Source organism: Scyliorhinus torazame, chromosome 12 (genome assembly GCF_047496885.1).
Source record: "Scyliorhinus torazame isolate Kashiwa2021f chromosome 12, sScyTor2.1, whole genome shotgun sequence".
NCBI lineage: Eukaryota > Metazoa > Chordata > Chondrichthyes > Carcharhiniformes > Scyliorhinidae > Scyliorhinus > Scyliorhinus torazame.
In genome coordinates this window covers 21257791-21275247 of record NC_092718.1, presented here as the reverse complement: position 1 = coordinate 21275247, position 17457 = coordinate 21257791, and the positions used below count along the sequence as shown (strand labels likewise).

At 49.8% G+C, this 17457-nt stretch overlaps 1 long non-coding RNA gene across 1 annotated transcript in view; it reads right to left on the bottom strand.

Annotated features, from left to right (window-relative positions):
- Window positions 1–14314, bottom strand: part of LOC140387149 (uncharacterized) — a 115878-nt gene extending 101564 nt beyond the window's left edge. The window contains exon 1 of the long non-coding RNA XR_011933739.1: window positions 14130–14314. This is a non-coding gene — a long non-coding RNA (uncharacterized lncRNA). The remainder of the gene's footprint in view (window positions 1–14129) is intronic.
- Between the last annotated feature and the right edge of the window lie 3143 nt (window positions 14315–17457).

Genomic DNA, 17457 nt, shown 5'->3' with positions numbered 1-17457 from the left:
ACACAACATCGACTCTCTAAAAGAGCCCCCTACTGAGGCACATTCCCTGTAGCCCCATTATCCCACCCAACCTGCACATCCATGGACACTAAGGGGCAGGTTTACATGGCCAATCCGCCTAACTGCACACCTTTGGACTGTGGGAGGAAACCCACGCAGACACGGGGAGAACGTGCAAACTCCACATAGATAGTCACCCAAGGCCGGAATTGAACCCAGTCCCTGGCGCTGTGAGGCAGCAGTGCTAACCACTGTGCCACCATGCCACCCCGCGCATATGTGCATAGTGCCATGTGAGAGTACCCTTTAAGAAATGGGTGTTTAAGAAATGTACCTTTAAGAAATGGAGCTGCTCAGGTTACTGGAGTGATGTCAGAGTGTGGGTGGAGCTGAGCTCTTCTGCTTTTTTAGTTTCAGTTTGAGAAGAGCTTGGGTGTGTCTGTGTTTCTCAGGGAGCTGCTGTTGATCTCTGCCATGAAGGACTATCTCTTAATCATTTGGTGAATTCAGAAGAATTATAAATGTTTTCAGTCTTGAATGTAAATCCTAATGTGCTCCTGTTTGATGGTTTGTTAAGTCTTTTGGATGGTAAAAGGACAGCATACAGGTTATTTAGTGTTGTATTCTTTGGGGGGTGTATTTGATTTGCTGGTTGCTAAGATGTTCACTGTTTGTTTTAGAAAGGTTAACTTGAGTTCATAGAATAAATATTGTTTTGTTTTAAAAACCACTGGTCCATTTTCTGCTGTACCACACCTGTAGAGTGGGCCGTGTGCTCCCCATACCACAATCTATTAAAACTTGTGGGTCAGGTGAACCCCATGAGACACTTTGGGGTTCTCTAAACCTTGACCCATAATAATAGCAAACTGCCACAAAAAGCAATATGGTAAAAATCTGTACTTGTTTTTGTGGTTTTGGCTGCGGGATCCTTGCCAGCCCCCTGGGGATAAATCCCCTGCCTTTCTTCGAAAGCGTGCAATGGGACATTTTACACCCACCTGAGAGGGCAGATGTTGTCTTATTAACATCCCACTGAGCAAAGCAGCACCTGCGACAGTGCAGCGCACCCTGGGTACTGTGCTAGATGGAATGACAATCTGGGTTTGATGCTCAAGTCTCTCAAGCCTATCACCTATAACCTTTGGATGTCTAAGCAAGGCACAATACTTTGAAGGCAGAAGGACAAGATGGCCCAGGTCAAAAGGGAATTGGATGTAAACTTGAGAGGGAGAAATCTGCAGGGCTTTGGCGAAAGAGCAGGCAGGTTGGACGAGTTCTTGGATAACTCTTTTAAAGAGCTCCCACAGACGTGATGGGCTGAATGGTCACCTTCCTCTATGATTCTGTAATTATAATAGCAATTAGTGCAGCACGGCAGTACAGTGGTTAGCACTGTTGCTTCACAGCACCAGAGACCCAGGGTGCTCCGGTTTCCTCCCACAGTCCAAAGATCTCACCGGATTAAGTGTGAGGGCTCGGTTGTCCTACATTCTCTTCCTAAAATCCCTCTCCTCACCAAAAAATGCCCAAATCAGTTTGATCTTTTCATTCTACACACACACCGCCGCTGTGCCTTGGAATGAAATTGTGATATTAACTGCTGATTGCTGAAGTCCAGGGCAGACTTGAGCATGTTTTTAAACCCAGCGACACGCAGAACAGAATTGAAACCGCAAAAAACTCATTTCACTTGCGACCTTTGTGGCACCCTCACAGAGCTGGGCGGAGCTGAACGCAGACTCGCAAATAAACCGAGCTCATTTTCAAAACTGTTTTTCCTTTTCAGCGGCTTCTCCGATGAGGTTTTAACCCACTCACAACCCATCGTTTTGAACAGGGTTAAAACTGAGTCCATAGCGGACCGTGCCTGCGTTCTATCTTTGAAATGCGAAGGTTTTGCAGACTTCCGAAAAGCGGCACGGAGAATGAGCGAAAAGGAGAAGAGTTGCTCGTTCCAATTATACAGAATTCCTCATGACTGATAACATTTACTGGCGATGTCAAAGTGGAAGCATTTCGATTAACAGCCACATGATTGGTCTGCCTGCTTTATGCATTGAGATCGTAAATGCCTTTGTGAAGATTAACTTAGGGCTGATTTTAACTTCAGGGGGATAATAGAGGTGACAGGATGGCGAATGAACCCTCATTGCTCGAGGCCTGAATCACTATGAGGCTCCAGATCTTATCGCTTGCGCGAGTGGACACTGAAAGTCGCCTCCTCATCAGAGCTAGGGTGTAGGAGGGTGTAATGTGGCCTGACTCACAGTCAAATCTGCAGAGGACCCCTCCCTCCCTGACACCCTGGTCCACTCTTCCATCACTACCAACTCCCCACTCCCTTCCCACGGCACCTTCCCTTGCAACGGAGGAATGTGCAACACCTGCCCCTTAGCCTCTTACCTCTTCCCTCTTTAAGGCCTCAAACACCCCTTTCAGGTTATGCAGCGTTTCACTTGCACCTCCTCCAATTTGGTCTCTTGTATTCCCTGCTCCCAATGTGGTCTCCTCCACATTGGAGAGCCTAAATGCAGACTAGGCGGCAGTTTTGTGGAACATCTTCGCTCAGTCCGCAAACATGACCCCAGCCATGTTGTTGCCATTTTAACTCAGCACCTTGCTCCCAGGCCCACATGTCCGCCCTCGGCCTGCTGCAATGCCCCAGTGAAGCCCAGTGCAAGCTGGAGGAACAGCCTCTCATCTTTCGGTTGAGCACGTTACAGCCCTTAGGACTCAACGTTGAGTTCTGAAACTTTAGATTTTGACTTTTTCTCCTACATCTTAAATCCCCCCTTTCTTCTATTTTTTAATGTTCCATTTGTATATTTGCTCAATGCAAAACACCCCCTCCCCTCACACCAGGCTGTCCGACATTTATACTTAAAGTTGTTACATTTTGTTGCAGTTTCTTTGGCTCTAATATTGAAAAAACAAAAATGAAAATCACTTATTGTCACAAGTAGGCTTCAAATGAAGTTACTGTGAAAAGCCCCTAGTCTCCACATTCCGGCGCCTGTTCGGGGAGGCTGGCTCTCTCCTTTCAGGTCTGACGAAAGGTCCATGGCTCAAAATGTTAACTCCGTGTCTCTCCTGATAGATCATAGAATTTACAGTGCAGAAGGAGGCCATTTGGCCCATCTAGTCTGCACCAGCTCTTGGAAAGAGCACCCCACTTAAGCCCATGCCTCCACCCTACCCCGTAACCCAGTAACCCCACCTAACCTTTTTTTTGGGACACTAAGGGCAATTTAGCATGGCCAATCCACCTAACCTGCACATCTTTGGACTGTGGGAGGAAACCAGAGCATCCGGAGGAAACCCACGCAGACTCGGGTAGAACGTGCAGACTCCGCCCAGAAAGTGACCCAAGCTGGGAATCGAACGCAGGTCCCTGGTGCTGTGAAGCAACAGTGCTAACCACTGTGCTACTGTGCATCCTAAAGAAAACTTGGATTTCTATGGCACCTTTCACAAACACACAGCATGTAAGAGTTGTTCAGTATTCTTAATAAACCTTCATAGCTGTTAGTCCCTTGACGCCAGATTTTGAAACCCAGTCCTTCTACAGAGCAGATATTTTTTTAGGTGATATTAGTTGTGGGATGAATATTTGTACCCAAATATATATATATTTTTTCCAATTAAGGGACAATGTAGCGTGGGTAATCCACCTAACCCGCACATCTTTGGGTTGTGGGGGTGAAACCCACGTAGACACGGAGAGAATGTGCAAATTCCACACGGACAGTGACCCAGGGCCGGGATTCGAACCCGGGTCCTCAGTGCCGTAGTCCCAGCGCTAACCACTGCGCCATGTGCTACCCCTGGTTCTGGGATGAATATTGACCCATTTGTGCTCGAAATCCATGAGTATCCCAACAAAGTATCATTCCTTTAAAGTCATCCTTGGCATCGGGTATTGCTAGACTATTACTCCATGTGGGGCTTTACTCATAATAACCAAACGGGGACCCTGTCAAGATATGCAGGTGCTAGTAATTCAGTTTTTAAATGTACCCCCAATATTCAACTGCATTAAATAGACCAGAAAGTCCCTCAGTTCAATTGATCTCAATTCTAGCCCTAGAACAAGAGAGATAGGGTGATAGACATCAATTCAGGCGAGACACTGAGAAGCAGTGAACCGATGCTTTAATAAGCTAAATATGTGCCGACCTGTAGCTCCTCCTGCACTGCAGGGCTGTCCCAGGTCAACAGGCTATATACCTCCACCGCTGGGCGGAGCCACAGGCGGAGCCAACAGCAGCACCAATAATAACATTCCAACAGTACAACAGCAACAACCAATAACAGAACAGCAATAACAATAAGTATATACAACAGTGGAGATAACAATACTAATAGAACAGTAGAACATATATACGACAGCCTTACGTAGCCATACGTGGCTCACCACATTCACCCCCCATTTAAAAAAAAGTCCGGCAGGGGTGAAAGGGACTCATAAGTTCCATCTCACAGGAGGATGAATTGTTCGCTGCGAACGCCTCAGCTCCGACTGCGGCGTGGACACTGGCGTCAAAATCTTCGGCTCCGGGAGCACATCGTCCGCACAACAGAGTCCCGGATAGGGTGATGACGCAGAGGCAGGGCTAAAGGACCCTGTTGGAGATGTTGGTGAAGGTGTAGGTGGGGAAGTGGGTGGGGAGGTGGCTGGGAGGGGCGCGGTGATAATGGGTGCAGGGGTACCTGCGGGAGCCAGGTCCCGGAGGGAGACTGTGTCCTGTCGTCCATCGCGGTGTGCCACATACGTGTACTGAGGGTTCGCGTGGAGAAGCTGAACCCGCTCGACCAGGGGATCGGCCTTATGGCTCCTCACGTGTTTCCGTAGGAGGACCGGCCCAGGTTTTGTTAACCAGGCCGGGAGCGAGACCCCGGAGATCGACGTCCTGGGAAAGACAAATAGACGGCTGTGAGGGGTCTCGTTTGTGGCAGTACACAGAAGCGACCGGATGAAGTGGAACGGGTCAGGGAGGACTGCCAGGCCTTCAGCCGCATCAAAGCAGACATTGCAAAGGCCACGATGCCCGCCATCGACGAGTCCCTCCCCTTCCAGGTTGAGAGCAATGCGTCTGACGTAGCTCTGGCGGCCACCCTCAACCAACCGGCAGACCCGTGGCCTTCTTCTCCCGTACCCTCCATGCTTCCGAAATCCGCCATTCCTCGGTCGAAAAGGAGGCCCAGGCCATAGTAGAAGCTGTGCGACATTGGAGGCATTACCTGGCCGGCAGGAGATTCACTCTCCTCACTGAACAACGGTCGGTTGCTTTCATGTTCGATAATGCACAGCGGGGCAAGATAAAAAACGACAAGATCTTGCGGTGGAGGATCGAACTCTCCACCTATAACTATGAGATCTTGTATCGTCCCAGGAAGCTAAACGAGTCTCCTGATGCCCTGTCCTGCGGCATATGTGCCACCGCACAAGTGGACCGCCTCCGATCCCTCCACGAGGACTTCTGCCACCCGGGGGTCACTCGCTTCTTCCACTTTATCAAGACCCGCAACCTGCCCTACTCCATTGAGGTCAGGACAGACACCAGGAATTGCCAAATCTGCGCGGAGTGCAAACTGCACTTCTACAGGCCAGAGAAAGCGCACCTGATAAAGGCTTCCCATCCCGTTGAACGCCTCAGCATGGACTTCAAAGGCCCCCTCCCCGCCACCGACCGCAACACGTACTTCCTGAACGTGATTGACGAGTACTCCCGGTTCCCATTCGCCATCCCCTGCCCCGACATGACCGCAACCACCGTCATCAAGGCCCTCCAGAGTATCTTTACGCTGTTCGGGTTCCCCGCTTACATACATAGTGATAGGGGGTCCTCCTTTATGAGCGACGAACTGCGTCAATTCCTGCTCAGCAAGGGCATCGCCTCGAGCAGGACGACCAGTTACAACCCCCGGGATAACGGACAGGTAGAGAGGGAGAACGGAACGGTCTGGAAGACCGTCCTACTGGCCCTACGGGTCCAGGAATCTCCCAGTCTCCCACTGGCAGGAGGTCCTCCCGGATGCCCTCCACTCCATCCGGTCACTGCTTTGTACCACGACCAACCAAACACCCCACAAACGTCTCCTTGTCTTCCCCAGGAAGTCCTCCTCTGGGACCTCGCTCCTGACCTGGCTGGCAGCTCCCGGACCCATCCTGCTCCAAAAACACGTGTGGGCGCACAAGTCGGACCCGTTGGTCGAGAGGGTCCATCTTCTCCACGCTAACCACCAGTACGCCTACGTGGCGTACCCCAACGGCCGGCAAGATACGGTCTCCCTACCAGACCTGGCGCCCGCCGGATCCCCACGCACACCCCAGCCACCAGTACCACCCTCCCTCCCACCGACACACCCCACAGACGCTCCCTTCCCAGGTCAACCGTTTTCCCCACCAGCACCGTCTAGGAGTGTCGAAGCTGCCACAGAGATCGAGGCCACGCTCCCGGAGTCACAGGCGCCCGAGCCTCCACCGACGTCACCACCAGAGCTTCGACAATCACAGAGGATGACCAGGGCCCCCGATCGACTGATTGCTTCATTTTAAAGTGTATATAGTTAATTGTGAATCTGTAAATAGTTACGACAATAAAGTCAAAACGCTGTACGGAGGTATTACGGTACCTCCGTAACTGTAATTTCTACCACGTTACCATTTTGTAATATCAAGATACCACCCCGCCGGACTCTTTTTTAACAGGGGGTGAATGTGGTAGTCTGTGTAGAGGTATTACGGTACCTGGTAATGCTGGAACACCATTGGTAGATATTGTATGTTTCCTATTGGTCAAGCTGTATGGTAGCTCCGCCCTGCAAGGCGGTGTATAAGAGCCCATGTCGCCCCAGCAGCCTTCTTTCTGTACCTGAGCTGCTGGGGGGAAACATCTAGCTTATTAAAGCCTTCAGTTGGACTACAACCTCGCTTTAGTGGTCATTGATTGTGCATCACTGGTCCACCATTCGGTCCATTATTCGTTGGAAGACCGAAACCCCATTGGTGACGTCGAAGGGGACCCTGAGGAAATGGAAGAGGCTGCCATCTGACTCGAAGGCAGTGTACTGGCAGTCTTCTGGCCGGATAGGGAGCTGGTGGTATGTGACTTCAAGTCTACCGTAGAGAAGACTCGATATTGACCATATCAGATATGCGTGGGAGAGGGTACGCATCGAGCTGCATGTACTGGTTGATCGTCTGACTGTAGTTGACTACCATCCAGTTCTTTTCCCCGGTCTGGACGGCCACCACCTGCGCTCTCCAGGGGCTGTTGCTGGCCTCGATGATCCCTTCCTCCAGGAGCCGCTGAGCCTCTGACCTGATGAAGGCCCTGTCCTGAGCACTGTACCGTCTGCTCCGGGTGGCGACAGGCTTACAGTCTGGGGTGAGGTTCGCGAAAAGTGAGGGAGGGGCGACCTTCAGGGTTGCGAGGCTACAGATCGTGAGAGGGAGCAGGGGTCCCCTGAATTTTAGTGTTAGGCTTCTGAGGTTGCACTGGAAATCTAACCCGAGCAGGAGGGGAGCGTAGAGATGAAGGAGGACATGGAGCTTAAAGTTAGTGTACTCTACGTCTTGTATTGATAGGTTTGCGACGCAATACCCCCGGGTCTATACGGAGTGCGAACCGGACGCTAGGGATATAGTCGGCGAGACGAGGAGGACCTGGAGGGCGCAGCGCCTTAACATATCAGGGTGGACAAAACTATCTGTGCTCCCGGAGTCGAAGAGACAGGACGCCTCTTGCCTGTTGAGTTTGACAGCCATCATCAAATTTCGCAGATGGTAAGGCCGGGACTGGTCGAGCTGGACCGAGCTGAGGTAATGCGAAGGACTATCTGTGGCAGCAGCGTGATCACAAAATGGCGGCGTCAAAGATGTCGGCCAAGATAGCGGCTCCCACTGGTCGCACGTGGCGGGCCGTGTCGGCGACGACGACCAAGGTGGCGTCCTGCACAGGTCGCACGCGGCGGATGACGCATCGGAAGAGGGCGGTCCCGGCAGGCACGATGCCACGTTACGGGGTCTGTGAGCCTCAGGCCGACCGGCTTTTGATTTGGGGGCTTTAGAGCGGCTCAGACATACCTTCGCAAAATGACCTTTCTTGCCGCACTCATTACACACAGCGCTACGTGCTGGGCATCGCTGCCGGGGATGCTGGCCCTGCCCACAGAAATAACCGCAAAGCCCTCCGGAGCTGGCCGGCAGCCGTGCGGCGCAGGAGTGAGATACGCATGGATCGGGTGATGGCTTCGCCTCTGACGTCCCCGAGGATGCTGCGTGGTCGGACGGGAAGGCCTCGAGGCTCTGGAAAGTCACTTCTAATGAGGTCGCCAACTTCACTGTTGCCTCGAGGTCGAGAGCCCCTTTCTCGAGCAGGCGCTGCCGGACATAGCTGGACTGGACTCCAGCCACATAAGTGTCCCGAATCATTAGCTCCGAATGCTCCGATGCAGAGACTGCCCGGCGGTTACAACTGCGGGCGAGTATCCTCAACTCACGAAGATACTCCGCGAGCGACTCACCCTGGCGCTGACACCGCGTGGTGAGGAGCTTTTGGGCGAGGACCTCGTTGATCGGCCTAACAAACTGTTCCTTGAGTACACCTACAGCCTCCGTATACGAGCCCGCATCTCGGATTAACTGGAAGATCCGGTGGCTCACCCGGGCGTTGCGGAGACGTTGCTTCAGTGCCGGGGAAACCGCAGCAGTCGAGGATTCGAGGTAGGCCTCGAAGCAGCTGAGCCAATGCTCAAAGATAGCCGGCGCTTCAGCGGCCTGCGGGTCCAGTTCGAGACGTTCAGGTTTGAGGGCAGCATCCATTATCAAAATTTTAGCTTATTAAATTGATAGACATCAATTCAGACGAGACGCTGAGAAGCAGTGAACCGATGCTTTAATAAGCTAAATATGTGCCGACCTGTAGCTCCTCCTGCACTGCAGGGCTGACCCAGGTCAACAGGCTTTATACCTCCCCCGCTGGGCGGAGCCACAGGCGGAACCAACAGCAGCACCATTAATAACATTCCAACAGTACAACAGCAACAACCAATAACAGAACAGCAATAACAATAAGTATATACAACAGTGGAGATAACGATACTAATAGAACAGCAGAACATATATACGACAGCCTTACGTAGCCATACGTGGCTCACCACATAGGGAAGAGTTAAACTCTCTTCGGCAGGTGAAGGCGGGGGTGTAGCAGACCGAGATCAGCCTTGGGTCATTTACTTACCCATGGACACTGGCGCCAGCCTCCATCTTTCGGGTTGGAGCCCGAAATGGGCTTGGGGAGCACTCACCTGTTCCAGGTGAAAGGTCATTTGTAAACACAAACTGGGGGCCCAATGATGAAACTTGGACTCCGATTGCAATTTTGCGCAGCACATACTCCATCCATTTGTACTAGGTGTGGAACAACTTAACCCAGTAGTCTATGGAGGCGCCACTACAGGTCACTCAATTATGAAGCAAGAACTGAGGCTGCCGAAAAAACCTAGCCGGTCTGTCAGCATCGTGGGCAGCACGTTAGCACAGTTGCTTCAGAGCTCCAGTGTTCCAGCTTCCACAAGTCCCGAAAGATGTGCTTGTTAAGTGAATTGGACATGCTGAATTCTCCCTCTGTGTACCCGAACGTGCAGACTCCGCACAGACAGTGACCCAGCGGGGAATCGTACCTGGGAGCCTGGCGCTGTGAAGCCACAGTGCTAACCACTGTGCTGCCGTGCTGTCATGGACAGTCGCGCCAATAATCTCCATGGTCTGAATAGAACCACTCACCTGCCTTTCGCCCACATAAGCAGGAGGCTCTCATACTGTCATTCGACCTGCAATTCCAAAATAAGGGGTCTCTCACTGAAGAGAGATGAGGAGAATGTTTCCTCTCAGGTGGCCGTTTGCCCTTTGAACCCTCTTCCCAGAGACCAGTGGAGGCTTGGTCATTGATTATGTTCAAGGCTGATTCGGCAGGTGTTTTGATTGGCAGAGGAAGTCGGGGTGCTGTGGGGGGACAGACAGGAAAGGGGAGTTAAGGCCACGTCTTATAGAGTGGCATAGCAGGTTGGAGGGGCTGAATGGCCTACTCCGGCTCCTATGATGTTTTTGCGCTGAATCCCCTCATCCCCCAAGTCTCAGGGACTCACTACACTCGCCGTTTCCTGTAAAACAAGACGGCTGTAGCGAAACTATAAGTGTCTCGTTGGATCAATAATATTTAAGTTCACAACACCATGGTCACACATGCACTTTCACGCTCCTGTATAATATGTGATCATCGTGTTGATTTTCTTGTCACCAGGGACGGAAAGCAAGTCTTGCCTCCCAGAAAGGGTCAATGATAATGAAAAAAATACCAGGAAAGAAAATGCGTCCCTCACACACATTTTGTTACAGGTCAGTCAAAGGCCAAGGTCAGGAGGGTGTTTTTTTGTATTGAGTGTTGCCATCCTGTAAAACACTGAGATTGAGTGTAGGAAGTGGGATGTTCCTGGATTACTATCTCTGCCTTCAGCCTCTGCGTTACTTTGCCTCAAACAGCTGCGCGTGCAGCTAGAGTGCAGTCAATACATTTAAAGTGGCTGTTTGTGCTACCATCGACTGACAAGGGTGTTAAACTGTCAGGAGCCTGATTGCTCCTAATTTAGAATGCGCCGGGCCTCGGATGTGCTGAGTGTGAAAGATAAGCCAATCGCTGTCCTTGCTGCTCTGCTCTGAGGGTCACCAGAACCGCTGCATGCATCTCAGCTTCCCCCGGGCTCGGCACGCTGTAACACTAGATTCTGTTTGGTGCAGCAAATCTTGTGCTGTGTGCCTGCCGGTGGTTTCATAGACGTGCGGAGCAGTTCTCTGTCTCGACTCTGCCCATACGTCTGCTGTCGCTGTGTCATTAACAACAGTCTTAATCAACTTGGCAAGAACGGGCAAAGTAAGCTTGAAATAACAATGGAAACACTCAGCCGGCCCGGCAGCAACTGTGGTGCGAGACACAAGGTTTAATGTTTGAGATCTGTGACCTTCCATCAGATTTCCTCCATCCGTGATATTGTATCGTAGAATCATAGACTTCACGGTGCAGAAGGAGGCCATTCAGCCCATCGGGTCTGCACCGGCCCTTGGAAAGAGCACCCCATTTATGCCCACACCTCCACCCCATCCCTCTAACCCAGTAACCCCACCTAACTTTTTGGGGGCACTATGGTCAATTTAGCATGGCCAATCCACCTAACCTGCATATCTTTTGGACTGTGGGAGGAAACCGGAGCACCCGGAGGAAACCCACGCAGACACGGGGAGAATGTGCAGACTCCGCACAGACAGTCGCCCAAGCCGGGAATCGAACCTGGGACCCTGGAGCTGTGAAGCAACAGTGCTAACCACTGTGCTACCGTGCCACAAGATTTGTCCATGGGTCGCCATCCCTGATAAATCCGCCAATGTGCTGTCATGTGAAAGCCATGGTTTCGACACTGGTGGCACCGGATAGGGTTTGTAAGAGAGAGGCTCATGGTCTTTTAATGTACGGGCAGGGACTCCACATTCAGGCATAAATATATTGGAAACATTTACCTTGCTGGGTTGTGGCCAGTGCCACCTGTTTCACAGGTTAGGCCCGATTTACTCAGAGCACACCGATCTGACAGTGCCAGGTCCAAAACAGGCCCCCGATATATATGTGCAAAAGGCCTAACTCCTATGTCAGGCGGGAACATTGCGATTGCATAGGGCATTGGTGAGACCACACCTGGAGTATTGTGTGCCGTTTTGATGGCCTTATCTGAGGAAGGATGTCCCTGCTATGGAGGGAGTGCAGCAAAGGTTTACCAGGCAGGAGACTAAAGAGGTGAGAGGGCACTCATAGAAACTTACAGAATTTTAACAGAATTAGACAGGGTAGATTCGGAAAGAATGTTCCCGATGGTGGGGGAGTCCAGAACTAGTGGTCATAGTTTGAGAATAAGGGGGAAATCTTTTAGGACTAAGATGAGGAGAAATTTCTTCACCTAGAGAATGGTGAATCTGTGGAATTCGTTACTCCAGAAAGTAGTTGAGGCCAAAATGTTGTCATTTCAAGAAGGAATTAGATACAGCTCTTAGGGCTAAAGGGATCAAGGGATATGGGGTGGGGGGGGGAGGCGGGATCTGGTGTATTGAACTTGATGATCAGCCATGACCATAATGAATGGCGGAGCAGGCTCGAAGGGCCGAATGGCCTCCTTCTGCTTCTATTTTCTGTGTTTCTATGACACTCGTAGGTCTTTACCAGTGTGGTGGGTGGCGCATTTTCAGCTCTTAATGAGAGCGCTGTCCCTGCCTATATCGACGCATCAGAAAGCTGCTTAGTGTCAAAAACATGGGTATTGCAAGGCCAGATTTCTAAGCCTTTCTGCCATGTTCACACCTGCACATCTGGAGGGTAGAACCTCAGCAGCTGCTTTCACTCCTTTGCCTCTGCAGGCACAATAACGTGTTACCTCTGTAAGAGCCTTCATTGGAAAGAAGGTCCATATTCCCATACAACTCAGGAAGGGCACCTCCATACTCTACAAACTCAAGCCTTCGTCAACCTCACCATTGCGACCAGAGGAAATGCTAGTGTAGCGGTTGTGTCACTAGTCTGGTAATCCAGAGACCCAGGCCACAGAATTTGTGGGACCCAGGCCCCACCCTCTAAAGGGCAGCACGGTAGCATTGTGGATAGCACAATTGCTTCACAGCTCCAGGGTCCCAGGTTCGATTCCGGCTTGGGTCACTGTCTGTGTGGAGTCGGCACGTTCTCCCCGTGTCTCGATGGGTTTCCCCCGGGTGCTCCGGTTTTTTCCCACAGTCCAAAGATGTGCAGGTTAGGTGAATTGGCCATGATAAATTGCCCTTAGTGTCCAAAAAGGTTAGGTTGGGTTACAGGGATAGGGTGGAGGTGTGGGCTTCAGTAGGATTATCTTTCCAAGGGCCGGTGCAGACTCGATGGGCCAAAAGGCCTCCCACTGCACTATAAATTCTAAAAAAAAATATGTATATTGACTGGGATGTAATGAGTTAACAAGTTAATGATAATGCTTCTTACCACTAGAGGGCTCTGCAGAAGTCAGATATATATATCATGTGACTTGGGGGATTCTGGGATGAGATAGTGAGAGCAGTTGTACTTGAGAAAGTCTGCTCGTTAGAGACATCATAGGTTAATAGAGAAAGCTTCCACTTTAGGAATGTGATCGAATCTTAGTCAGTAGTGTAATAAATTTATAGTTTTATTTCTTAACAAAGCTTTGTGCTCTTTATTCAACATTATGCATCCGAGCCATCCACGTAAAACAAAATAGAGAACACAAAACCAGTGCCATAGAGTTCATCTCCCGCATGAATCAGTGCCTTTAAGTGATTCGGAGCTGGGACTTGATTTTTAAAAAAAACCCTTGTGGGGTTGGACAACATGGATAAACACATCCTCTTTGAACTCTGACATTGATAGATTTAAGAACAGGAGAATATGTCATCCTTTAATGAGTTTAAATAGGATGAATTTTCTTCAGATCTCATTGTGAATACATACAAACCAGGTCAACGCGTCAGCCCTCTACTGAGGGATTGCTGCACTGGGAGATGTAGCAGATTGCAAAAATCTGAGCATTTTGTTCTATTGCCCTCTCTGCTGCCCTCTCTGCTGGGGAGGTGCAATCACGGTTTCCTGCTGTGTGTCCATATCGAACATTAGAAATTCTAGCTGATCGATGAGCCACCAGGCCCAAGGCCCCACCTGCCTGTTCAGGTGGATATAAAACAGCTATTTGAAGAGCTTACTCTTTCAGACCAACATTTTCCTTCCCGCCAACAGCACCTCAAAAGTGGATTCTCCATTCATTCATCTCATTTTATATTTGGTGCGATGGGGGGAGGGCAACTTTTCTGCATGTTGATTGTCTGTCATATATAACAACGCAACCTCCAATTCAAAAATACTTCATCGCTACAAAGTCGTGTGGGACTTGGAAAATGTGTGATGTAAATGTATATTTTATCTCTCCCACCCTCTCTCGATCTTTCTTTCTCTCTCCCTCTCCACCCCACCCACGCGGGACCCCTCCATTTGTCTTTTTAAAATTTCTGACAGTAAATACATTACCTGTTCAATAACGTCAGGTTGAAAGGTTGCAGTATTTGTTGGACCTTTCCAGTTTCCTACAGTCCAACGAGAAGGGATTTGTACACCTTCCCTGCCAGTCTCTCACACTGTGCATGTTACTGAATTCTAATCCTTGGCACTCGCACCAACGAGAGAAATTGTATTCCTTTTTTTAAGCATTGCTGAAAAAGACAGATGCTGTTGAAGCTTCCTGACTTGCACTCATTACGACAATTGGCAAGAATACCAAATTGCGAAGGGAACAACAATTTATGTTGCATGGGAAGGCCGTGCTGATTGGTTGGAAAGTGAACTCTGATTGGTTGAGGAATTGCCGTGGGCAATGCAACAGTCAACTGATAATTGACAGTTTTCAACAAAAGCCTTTTGAAACTAAACAAAATAGGCGTCCACCATTCCTTGGTTCATGCCCCAGGGCAATGCTTTGACCAATCTGAGCCAACCTACTTGTTTGAATTTAAATGCCAGCACTCTCAACAATCAGAAAAATAAAACGCTGGAAAAACTCAGCAGGTCTGGCAGCATCTGTGGAGAGAGAAACAGTGTTAACATTTCAGGTCCATATGAGGTCTTCAGAGCTAAAGAGAGGGAGAAATGCATTATACTATATACTGTATGGAAGGAGATGGGGCAGCTGAAGTTTTTAAAAATTTGTTCATGGGACGTGGGCATCGCAGGCTGGGCTAGCGTTTATTGCCCTTCCCTAATTTCCCTTGAGGGGCAGTTAAGAGTCAACGGGCAGCACGGTAGCACAGTGGTTAGCACTGTTGCTTCACAGCGCCAGGGTCCCAGGTTCGATTCCCGGCTTGGGTCACTGTCTGTGCGGAGTCTGTACGTTCTCCCTGTGTCTGCGTGGGTTTCCTCCGGGTGTTCCGGTTTCCTCCCACATGTCCCAAAAGACGTGCTTGTGAGGTAATTTGGACATTCTGAATTCTCCCTCTGTGCACCCGAACAGGCGCCGGAGTGTCGCGATTAGGGGCTTTTCACAGTAACTTCATTGCAGTAAGCCTACTTGTGACAATAAAGATTATTAACAAACATTGCTGTGGGTCTGGAGTCACATGTAGGCCAGACCAGGTAAGGACGGCAGATTTCCTTCCCTAAAGGGCATTAGTGAACCAGATGCTTTTTACAACAATCGACACTGGTTTAATGGTCATCGTGACTTTTCATTCCAGATTATTATTGCATTCAAATTTCACCATCTGCAGTGGTGGGATTTGAACCTGGGTCCCCCGTATTTTGGATTACCAGTTAAGTGACAATACCACAAGGCCACCACCTCCCACTCTTCAAGGCCCCAGTAGAATAGAGGCCAGTGATTGGTGGGAGCTAGAAGACATTGCAACAAAGATGGGTAGGTCACGAGAGCGAGGAAGATCTAACGGCAGCGTGAAGGGCTATGGAATTTGTGAGTGGGGGCATAAAGGTACGATGTCAGAATGTGTTAATGGGAGGACAAAGGTCAGTGGTCAGTGAAAGCAAAACTAAAGAACACGCAGGTTCTGAGGGTGATAACATGTCTAATCGGAAGATGAGGTGTTGTTCCTGCAGTTTACGTTAGGCTTCACTGAAGCCTTGCAGCAGGCCAGGGACTGACATGTGGGCATGGGAGCAAGGTGCTGAGTTGAAATGGCAAGCAGCAAGAAGTTTGGGGTTATGCTTGCGGACGGAGCAAAGGTGTTCCGCAAAGCCGCCACCTAGCGTCTGTTTCATCTCCACAATATAGAGGACACCGCGTTGGGAGCGGTGGATACAATAAACCAAATTGGAGGAGATGCAAGTGAAATGTTGATTCACCTGAAAGAAGTGTTTGGGGCCTTGAAGAGTGAGGGGGGAGAACGTAAAGGGGCAGGTGATGCGCCTTCTGCAATTGTAAGGGAAGGAGCTGTGGGAAGGGGATAAGGAGTCATGGTTGGACGCTGACAGGGGGAGTAGGTGAGGAGAAGATGTGTTTTGTGGTGGCATCATGCTGGAGTGGGCAGAACTGGCGGAGGTCGATCTTTTCAATGTGAAGGCTGGTGGGGTGGAAAGTGAGGTTCTGCTCCTCAACAATCATCCCAGGCCAGGCCTAGCCTCCCCATGCAGTCTGAAGGCCAGCATCCTATGTAGTCTGAGGCCTGGCCAAGATATTCCAGGTCATTTGAGGCCTGCTGTAGGCCTCCCATCAAACTAGAGGAACAGACACAGGCCTTCGCCAAGCCTCAGGGGAAATTGAAATGAAATGAAATGAAAATCGCTTATTGTCACAAGTAGGCTTCAAATGAAGTTACTGTGAAAAGCCCCTAGTCACCACATTCCGGCGCTTGTTCGGGGAGGCCGGTATGGGAATTGAACCGTGCTGCTGGCCTGCCTTGGTCTGCTTTCAAAGCCAGCGATTTAGCCCTGTGCTAAACCAGCCCCTGGTTTGGCTGTAGATCAAGGATTAATGCACTTAAATAAATCCTTCAAAGAAAGTGTCTGGAAAGTGATCATTCTTTAGCTTTCCACAGTTAATTTGGCTTGGTGTAAACTCGCCCACCGAATGAAGGGCCATGTTCCATATCACCCGACTGGCTCAGGGTTGAACCTATTTGGTGAGCAGTAGCGATGATATGGCAGCAAGCTGGGGTTTTAAAAATCTCTAAAAGTGCCAAAGAAGGGTTTGGTCCTGGGAACGAGAATGAGACAGTGGCGGTGAGCCTTGAGTCTAACGTGGTGAAAGTATGAGTAAGTGGAAGAGCTTGGAGCTAAGGAGGAGCAAGAAGCACATTTTAGTGCAGTCCTGATCACAGCGGGATAGGAATGTGCGTGCTGGAGAAAAGCGGATCACATATTAAGCGTGGTATCTTTTGACAATTTCATGGTATCACTGACATGTATTAATATCTCATTGTGACAGCATACTTTCTTTACTCGATTCTATTTGCTGGCACACTCACAAGGGCAATTGCTAAATGATGCATTGAATAGTTGCAAGGAAGGATCACAGAAATACTTGAGCTGAACTATCTGGTGTAATCTGACCATTGTTGGCTACCGTGTAAAGCTATAAAGGGGCAGCTGTGGACTTCGAGAGACCCCAAACTGCTCAAGCAGGGATGATGACGAGCCAGTTTTATTGTCACTTTTTACTACCACGCAATCATCAATGAGTGCAAAGAACCAATGACGATTTATGAGGCATCCATCATTGGTAATTGTTAGCAGTGGACTTGGAGCTCCAGCCTTCAGCACCTTGAAGTGTTACTTGTCTCCAAAATCTACTCTGTAATTCTTTGACAAGCCTTGTAAACAGAATTAAGAAATTAAGCCATCCTCGTTCAAC